Here is a 9,671-nt window from a genome sequence, read left to right on the forward strand (position 1 = left end):
GGGTAGGAATACTGGTTTTTTTTTCATGCTAGAGCAAGAGAGAGAGCACGGACAAACAGAATTAAAGCAATTAAAAAAGATGATGGCTCTTATGCTTCATCTCAGGCGGAAGTAGAAGATTTGGCGATCTCGTTTTGTACGAGTCTTTTTACTGCTCAAGATCACACAACACCAGAGGTGATCACTCAGTTTGTCCAGCCAAAAGTAAATACCCAGATGAATGAGTGGCTTGATGCACCTTTCACGGATGTGGAAATTGAGAATGCCCTGTTCATGATGCATCCCAACAAATCACCGGGGCCAGATGGTTTTACGGCGGGTTTTTATATTAAACATCGGTTGCTGATTAAGGAGGATGTGTACGCAGCAGTACGCAATTTTCTGAATGGAGGGGACATGCCAGAGGTGGTAAATAACACAATTATTGTGCTTATTCCAAAAGTAAAGCAGCCACAGGACTTTACCCAATATAGGCCAATTGCACTTTGTAATGTGCTCTATAAGATCGCGTCAAAGGTGTTGGCATTGAGACTAAGACCTATTTTGGATGAGATTATATCGGAAGAGCAGAGTGCTTTTGTCCCGGGGAGGTTGATCACAGACAACGTTATTACGGCATATGAAAATTTTCACTATCTAAAGAGGAAGAAGGGGAAGACTGGAGCATGTGCCATCAAACTTGACATGGCAAAGGCGTATGATAGAGTCGAGTGGAGTTACTTGAGAGCCATTATGTCAAAGCTGGGTTTCACAGATCACTGGATAAATTTGATTATGAAGTGTGTGGAGTCGGTCTCCTTCTCAGTGAAAATAAATGGAAGGTTTTCGGATATGTTTAAGCCTAGCAGAGGTATTAGGCAGGGAGATCCTTTGTCCCCCTACCTTTTTCTATTATGCGGCGAAGGCCTGAGCTCGATGCTGAAATTTTGTGGACAACAGTTCTTATCGAAGGGTATTCGTGTGGGGATTCATGCACCGTGGGTGTCCCACCTCCTCTTTGCTGACGACTGCTTGGTGTTCACACAAGCGTCGGCAATGGGCGCTACCCGTCTACATGCAATTTTGGAGACGTACCTTAAAGGTTCGGGGCAGCTAGTCAACAAAAACAAATCGGCTATTTTCTTTAGCGGAAATTGTTCAGATGATCAGAAGATAGTGGTACATGCAGCTTCTGGAATTTCGACAGAAGCGAAAATTGAGAAATATCTAGGGCTTCCTACAGCCCTAGGTAGGTCTACGGATGACGAGTTTGAACATATCATCACAAGGATCAGGAAACTAGTCAAAGGGTGGTCACCGAAAACTTTAAGCAGTGCTGCTAGAGAGACGCTAGTGAAAGCGATTTGCCAAGCTATCCCCACATACTCAATGAGCTGCTTTAAATTGTCCAAGAAGCTTTGCAAAAAGATCACTAGTATTGTTGCTAGATTTTTGTGGGGAGGAGATGAGAAGAAGCGGAAGATACATTGGAGGAAATGGCAAGATATAGCCATACCAAAGTGTCATGGTGGACTGGGCGTTAGGGATTTCCAACTATTTAACCAAGCTATGCTGGCCAAACAAGGTTGGAGACTCCTAACTAAACCGGAATCATTATGTGCACGAGTGTTGAAGGGTAAATACTTCCCAAATTCTGACTTTATGGAGGCGAGGAAGAAGAGGAATGCATCTCACATTTGGAATGCGATCTTATTTGGTAGAGAGGCACTGACAGATGGCCTGATCAAACGGCCAGGCGATGGTTCAACAATTCGGGTGTGGGACGACCCTTGGATCCCTAGCAACTATAACAAAAAGCCGTTAGCCCGGGCTCCAGGCGCTACGGTTACAATGGTCAGTGAGTTAATGGTCGATCAAGAGGCTAGCTGGAATACTGAAAAGCTTGAGGAGCTCTTTATCCCCTCAGACGTGTCTGCCATTCAAGCTATACCCATCGGACGTTTCAGTGAAGATTTCTGGTCCTGGACGTTGGAGAGCTCGGGCAATTTCAGTGTACGATCGTGTTACCGGTCTATTGCTATGAAGTCGAGAGTGATTGCCAACACATCTTCATCAGGTCAGGATGAGAATAGATATTGGAAAAAGTTGTGGAAACTCGAAGTTCCACCGAAGGTACGCAACTTCTGGTGGCGGGTCATTAATGGATATATCCCATGCCGACAACTTCTTAAGAGGAGGCATATGGAGGAAATTGCACATTGTATCACATGTGGAGCGGAGGAAGAATCGATATTTCATGCGTTTTTCCAATGCACCTGGGCGAAACTGTTCTGGAAAGAGCTTAAGGAGGCAGCTCGGATCAAGATCCCAGACTTACACCCTGATTCATGGGCTATTGATTTAATCAAAGGCTCGAGAATTTGCTCGGAGAGTGCCTCCGTCATTTTATGTGGGTGCTGGGCAATCTGGACGGAACGAAATTCAGTATGGCATGGAGAAAGTTCCCGTTCGGTGGCAGCGTCAGTGAAATGGGCACTGGATATTACATATGATCTAGCCCAACTGGGCAAGACCAAACCACCGACAGCACCTAAGGATAAACCGGTCTGGAAGAAACCGAGAGAAGGAACAATAAAAATCAATGTGGATGCAGGATTTATCGAGATGGATAGACAAGGTACTACAGGGCTGGTTGTTCGAGATCACAGGGGCCAATTGTTACTAGGCCAGGCGTTGTGGTACGAACATGCCGCTAATTCGTTGATTATGGAGGCTCTGGCGGTACGTGATGGGGTGCAGCTCGCAATTGATCGAAATCTTTCATCGGTAGATATTGAAACCGATGCCAAAGTGGTGTTGAACCAGTTGGAAGATCCTGGGGGAATTAGATCAGAAATTACTTCTATTTGCCAGGAGATAAAGGAGGTTAGTGGATTTATTTCTAGCATTAATTTTAAGTTCATTGGTAGACTAGCAAATGAGGCAGCTCATCTCTGCGCCAAGAGTGCTAGTAGTAATAGGAGAAGGTGTTTGTGAATTAATTATAAACCACCCGTCCTGTTGAAGGATTGTAATCCCATTACATAATCAATAAAGCTCCGTTTGATCGCAAAAAAAAAAGGATTAGATCGATCGATCTCCATGGGTGGGAGATCCCACTATCCCAGGATGCATCGATCTGCTGTTAAGCTTAGCTAGCTGGTTAGTAAGCTACACGCGCTCTACTTTTTTTTTCTCTCTTTGTTCAAGGTTTCTTGTTTGTCATTCTTTTTTTTTTCTTTTATGAGATATGAACTGTTTTATTTGTGTAATGTGTGATTTTTTCTAACCTCGCGAAAAATTATTGTGTGTTGAATGATTTTTTTCCCATCACAAGAACGGTTTTTAAAACTTGTGATCAATATTTTTGAACTACACACAAAGAATTGAACCCCGTTTCAAACCTTGCAAACAATTTTTTGAACTGTACGAACATTTCTAAGGCTCGCGGATATTTTTTGAAACCTCATGTTTTTTTGAATTTTGCGAATATTTGAATAATTTTTTAAACTTTCAAACCATTTTTAACCGTATAAATAATTTAAGGTACGCGGAAATTTTTAAAACCTCACCATTTTTTTATTTTACGAAGTTTTTTTAATATCACGAACAAGTTTTAAACCTCGCAAACAATTATTTGAACTATACTGGAGTAAAACTTTTAAAAGTCATGTACATTTTCTGAAACATTGTGATTTTTTTAATTGTAGAAACTTTTTTGAATCTCACGAACAATCAAGAACTAGCACAACAAGAAGTAGCAAGAAGGGAGCAATGAGAAGCACAACACGTGAACAGCTGAAAAACAGTAAACGCGAATGCGAAAAAAAAAGTAAACATGAGTAGCGTTGGTGGGCCAAGCCCATACTATCGGGAGGTACGCGTCAACTCGCTTTAGGACGTCAAATAGGGGACATTTAGGATCCCGTCCAATTTCATAAGCCATTCAACTTGAAGTTGGCCCATTGATCGCCACAAGCCAAGGTCCAGACTCACTAAAAAAACAAAACCTTAGATCCCTCCAATCCCTCCTCCCCTGACGCGTCGTCGTCCCTACCCTCCCCTGGTGCTTGTTTGCACCTCGAAGTGGCGAAAGGGATAATGCGCAGAGTTTCATCGGTCTAAATCTATTGCTCTATTTTTTTCTTTTCCTACACCTATTTTTGTTCCGATGTTAATCCTCAATCCTCATGCACTCTGTAATACATTTTATTAGTATTTAATCAAATTGGTGAGTCTTTTGTTCGTGATGTTCATGCAGTTTCATTTGTATGGTGTGATTATGCAAATTTCAACAATCAGACTGAAATCCACTGCATTACTCTTAGATTGCACTGCAGTGCTCGGTGTGTTTTGAACTAGTACCCTAAACAAAATCAACTCATTTTCACTTATTCCTTGTGCAGGCCTTAATTGCCCAATATCCAACTGGGTAATCCGGCAAAAAAAATCACCGTGCTATTTGATACAGGGAGTAGCATGCCTTGGGTTTCCTGCAAGACACCAGGTGGATCCTGTGCTACTGTGAGTCATTTTTACCCACCCACAACAATTAGTATTTCTCTTCAAACAACATTCTCTCAGTGACCAAATAAATAAATTGTGTTGTTCCATTTGTTTTATAGACTCTGACAGCATTATTTGACCCCAAATTGTCGTCAACATCCTCTCTCCTCGCCTGGTCAGACAAAAGATGTCAAAATATGGTCTCCGTTGTGTTAGCAGTCTGCAACAAATCAACCGATTTATGCGAATTAGATCTTCCTTATGGCCCTGGAGCTGCTATCGTTTCTAGCACAACCGGATTCTATGTATCTGACATTGTGCACTTGGAGATTCTCGATGCACTTGGACGCACATCCTCTGCATCTGTCACTACTCTGTTTGGGTAAGTGCAAGGGGTTCATCTGATAACTTAAGTACATGATTAATATCTCTACTGCATTAGTTCATCGACTCATGATTCATCAATATTCGTTGTAACAGGTGTAGCACTTCACGGTCAGGTGACCTAGCTGAGGCAACATTTGATGGAATTTTTACCTTTTCACCGTATCAACTGTCCTTTAGTTCCCAGCTACACTCTAACGGGGTATCACCAGCCGTTTTCTCTTTATGTTTGAGGAGTTCTAATGGTGGTGGAATTCTTGTATTTGGAGATGTTTTGGAGGCGGGACTTGTATACACTCCATTATTACCATCTCCGTAAGTTTCTCAGCTCAATGAAGGTTTTTTTAAAACATAAGGCCATCGGCCCGGCTTGATATGTAAAGCCCCCATGGCAACGTCAAGTAGTGATACAAACATCCACAAAGTTTCATGCAAACATAAGGCCATTGGCCCCGACTCAGTGAAGGTTCAGTACATAATTCCCCTATATGCGCGGATAAGTATGAGTAGTGCAGAGAATCCATTTAGATATTATGTGGTCATAGTTTTGGCGATAGTTTAATACATGTGGCAATCCAGAGAGCCTTTTTCGATAGTTAGTTAGTTTTTATTTGCTAGTTTTAGCTACTTTCATTTTATATACTAAGCTATTTGGTTTCACATTTGTTGATTTTTCTTTCGTCTCGGAGGATTTCGAATCGATCGACGTGTACCTAGGTAGTCATGTCTAGTGCTAGACTAGTCGACTTGTAGTCGAGCAGGTAGCAAACCAGATTATATAAAAGTACCAAACTACTAACACTAGTATTCTACAACAAAATGTGAATGCACGAGCAGATCCCGCATGACGCGGGGGGCGACGCGGGGTGGGGGGGTCATGTCCGTACATGGACTATGTATGTGATCATGGTGGAGTGCTGGGATGGCTGGTGTAAGGTCGCCTCCGAGCTTCATCTGGCGGAATTCCTGGATGGCGTTTGGTTGATTTGGAGGAGAGATCCCTATGGTTGTGATCAAGTGGAGTGCACAGCGAGGAAACATGCAGGAGAAGATGACCACAGGTGGTGCCCATAAGGTGTTCGATCGAATGCCTAGTTTCGCGGTTCAGCAACAGGAAGTGCCGAATTGCATTCACGAGGTAATGTACCCTATGACCAATGAGGTGCTTCATGTGGTCTTTGATCCTTATAGCGGTGAGAGGGAGTGCTTATGATGGTGTTTGAAAGGATAGACCATGTGATGGCTTTGGTATCATTTCCTTCACCTCGCGAGGCCAGCAGGAGAAGCTCTTCACGGCCGCAACATCTATGACGGGTGTTGTTGGATCGAAGTTAAGTAATCGGCGCCGCTTCCTGTCAGTACCACCAACACTGCTCAACACCTGACGCCCTGCACAACCTCTACTGAAGGGGGTCGACCTCAACGAGCAAGGTGACACAGCCGTGGTTCCCACGGATGCCAGTCCTGTGCACCACTCTATGGCACTAGCAGTAGCATCCATTTCTCAGAAGTGGCCGGTCATGCCTAAGGAGATTGGTGCCAATCAGGTGCTCGATTGATTACCAAGCGCATCAGATGACAAGGAGCAAGTGCAAGTAAAAAATGTTGTGCACGTGTGGACATGTCTGCTGAGGTGCTCACCCATGTGGGAGGTTTGTCCCTATTTCAAGAGCTTGAGCTGGATTCTGCAGATGAGGAGTTCAATGACTATCCTCTCAAGGATGTGTTGTTGTATGAGAAGCTTGTCGATTGCATCATCACTTGATGGGATTCGTAGCATAGAAAACAAAAAAAAATTCCTACCGCAAGAACGAATAACAAGCCAAGATCCAATCTAGAAGATGGTAGCAACGAGAAGATCATGAGACTAACCCTCGAAGATTTCCAAAGCCTACGAGATTAGATCTCGTTGTGGATGTAGTCGATCACTTGCCGCTTGCAAAAGCGCGTAGAAGATCTTGATGGTGCCACAGTCGGGCAGCACCTCCGTACTCGGTCACACGTTCGGTGTTGATGACGACGTCCTTCTCCCCGTTCCAGCGGGCAGCGGATGTAATAGATCCTCCTCGGAATCCCGCCAGCACGACGGCGTGGGGGCGGTGGTGGTGGAGAAATCCTGCAGGGCTTCACCATAGTCGTGCAAGAGGGTGGAGGAGGAAGGGTGGCTAGGGTTTGGGGAGAGGGAGCTAGGGCTGCGACTTGTGCACCTCTTGGGGCTCCCCTTGCCCTCCTTTTATAGGTGGAAAAGGTCCTTGGGTCGTCCAAGACCTGCCCCCAAAGTTTGGGAGAGGGGGCGCCGGCTTGGGTGCCTTGAGGGGTGCGGCCAAGGTGGTCTTGATGTGGCCGGCCAGCCCCCCTCTCCTCCTCTTTATATAGGTGGAATCCCTAGGGTTTGCCCAAAGTCTTCGAATAAGACCCCAATTCAAAAACTGCCATATGGACGAAACCTAGAGGGACAGAGACTCTCCCCTTCCCCCCTTTCCGTGGCCGGCCAAGGAGGTGGAGTCCACCATGGACTCCACCATCCCACTTGGTTGGCTGGTTAGGGTTGGTGGAGTAGTTGGAGATATGCCCAAGAGGCAATAATAAAAGTGGTTATTATATATCTTTATGTTTATGATAAATGTTTATATACCATGCTGTAATTGTATTAACCGAAACATTGATACATGTGTGTTATGTAAACAAACAATGAGTCCCTAGTAAGCCTCTTAACTAGCTTGTTGATTAATAGATGATTAGTTTCATAATCATGAACATTGGATGTTATTAATAACAAGGTTATATCATTATATGAATGATGTAATGGACACACCCAATTAAGCGTAGCATAAGATCACGTCATTAAGTTATTTGCTATAAGCTTTCGATACATAGTTACCTAGTCCTTATGACCATGAGATCATGTAAATCACTTATACTAGAAAGGTACTTTGATTACATCAAACGGCACTGCGTAAATGGGTGGTTATAAAGGTGGGATTAAGTATCCGGAAAGTATGAGTTGAGGCATATGGATCAACAGTGGGATTTGTCCATTCCGATGACGGATAGATATACTCTGGGCCCTCTCGGTGGAATGTCGTCTAATGTCTTGCAAGCATATGAATAAGTTCATAATAGACCACATACCACGGTACGAGTAAAGAGTACTTGTCAGGAGACGAGGTTGAACAAGGTATAAACAGATACCGATGATCAAACCTCGGACAAGTAAAATATCGCGTGACAAAGGGAATTGGTATAGTATGTGAATGGTTCATTCGATCACTAAGTCATCGTTGAATATGTGGGAGCCATTATGGATCTCCAGATCCCGCTATTGGTTATTGGTCGGAGAGAGTTCTCAACCATGTCTACATAGTTCGCGAACCGTAGGGTGACACACTTAAGGTTTGATGTTGTATTAGTAGAACTTGAATATGGAATGGAGTTCGAAGTATTGTTCAAATTCTCGGATGGGATCCCGGACATCACGAGGAGTTCCGGAATGGTCCGGAGAATAAGATTCATATATAGGAAGTCATTTTATAAGTTTGAAAATGATCCGGTGCATTTATGGAAGGTTGTAGAAGGTTCTAGAAAAGTCTGGAAGAAATCACTTTGGAAGGCGGAGTCCCGAAGGGACTCCACCTCCCATGGCCGGCCAACCCTAGAGGGGTGGAGTCCCAGGTGGACTCCACCAAGGGTGGCCGGCCACCCCCCTCATGGAAGGGTGGGAGTCCCACTTGAGGCCTTGTTCGGTACACAGGTTTTTTAGGGGATTAGAGTGTGTAGCTTCTTTGGAACAGCACGATATCCATGCAAATGGCCGCTGAACTGTTCGGCGGGCAGGGTTTCTACGGGTTTGGAGGTGTCTGACTTCAATTATCCCTGCAAAACCTCGCATTTTCTCTTGCCAGCTTTGCCGTACGTCTGTTTACTCCGATCGATTCTCGCCATGATTTGCTGGGCCTACTTACCCCACTAGCCGCGGTAATCGGCTCGGGAGCCTGGAGTGCGCATGTGATAGGTGCGTACCCGTGATACCTGTGCAGAACTAGCTAAGGCCCAATCCCTGGGTGAATCACGTGTTTTCACCTAAAACACTAGGTATAATACACTTCAATCCCTGCGTGCCGAACAAGGCCTGAGGTGGGAATCCCACCTTGGGTAGGTTTCCCTACAACATGGAAAGTTTTGGGTTGGGGTCTTATTCGAAAGACTTGTAGTCCAACACTTGGGGGTTCCACCTATCTAAAGAGGGGCATAGGGGAGGGGGCCGGCCACCACAAAGCCACAAGCTGGCTGCACCCCTTGAGGCCGGCCACCCCCTCTCCCAAACCCTAGCCGCCCCCTCTCTCCTCCACCTCTCCCGCACGCTTAGCGAAGCTCCGCCGGAGATCTCCACCGCCACCGCCAGCACGCCGTCGTGCTGCCGGATTCAAGGAGGAGCTACTACTTCTGCTGCCCGCTGGAACGGGGAGAAGGACGTCGTCTTCATCAACACCGAACGTGTGACCGAGTACGGAGGTGCTGCCCGATCGTGGCACCGTGATCAAGATCTTCTACGCGCTTTTGCAAGCGGCAAGTGATCGTCTACCGCAGCAACAAGAGCCTCATCTTGTAGGCTTTGGAAATCTTCAAGGGTGAGTCTCGATCATCTCCTCGTTGCTCCCGTCTTCTAGATTGCATCTTGGCTTGGATTGCGTTCTCGCGGTAGGAATTTTTTTGTTTTCTATGCAACGAATCCCTACAGTGGTATCAGAGCCGTGTCTATGCATAGATGGTTGCACGAGAAGAACACAATGGTTTTGTGGGCG

The 9,671-nt window shown here is 45.2% G+C and overlaps 1 non-coding gene across 1 annotated transcript; it reads left to right on the top strand.

Moving 5' to 3' along the window:
* Nucleotides 1-4,390: 4,390 nt before the first annotated feature.
* Nucleotides 4,391-5,202, top strand: LOC127339727 (uncharacterized). Its single transcript, XR_011754168.1, has 3 exons — nt 4,391-4,503; nt 4,605-4,867; nt 4,966-5,202. It is a non-coding gene; the product is annotated as an uncharacterized protein (transcript).
* Nucleotides 5,203-9,671: the final 4,469 nt, after the last annotated feature.

Source organism: Lolium perenne, chromosome 3 (genome assembly GCF_019359855.2).
Source record: "Lolium perenne isolate Kyuss_39 chromosome 3, Kyuss_2.0, whole genome shotgun sequence".
In the NCBI taxonomy this organism is placed as follows: Eukaryota; Viridiplantae; Streptophyta; class Magnoliopsida; order Poales; family Poaceae; genus Lolium; species Lolium perenne.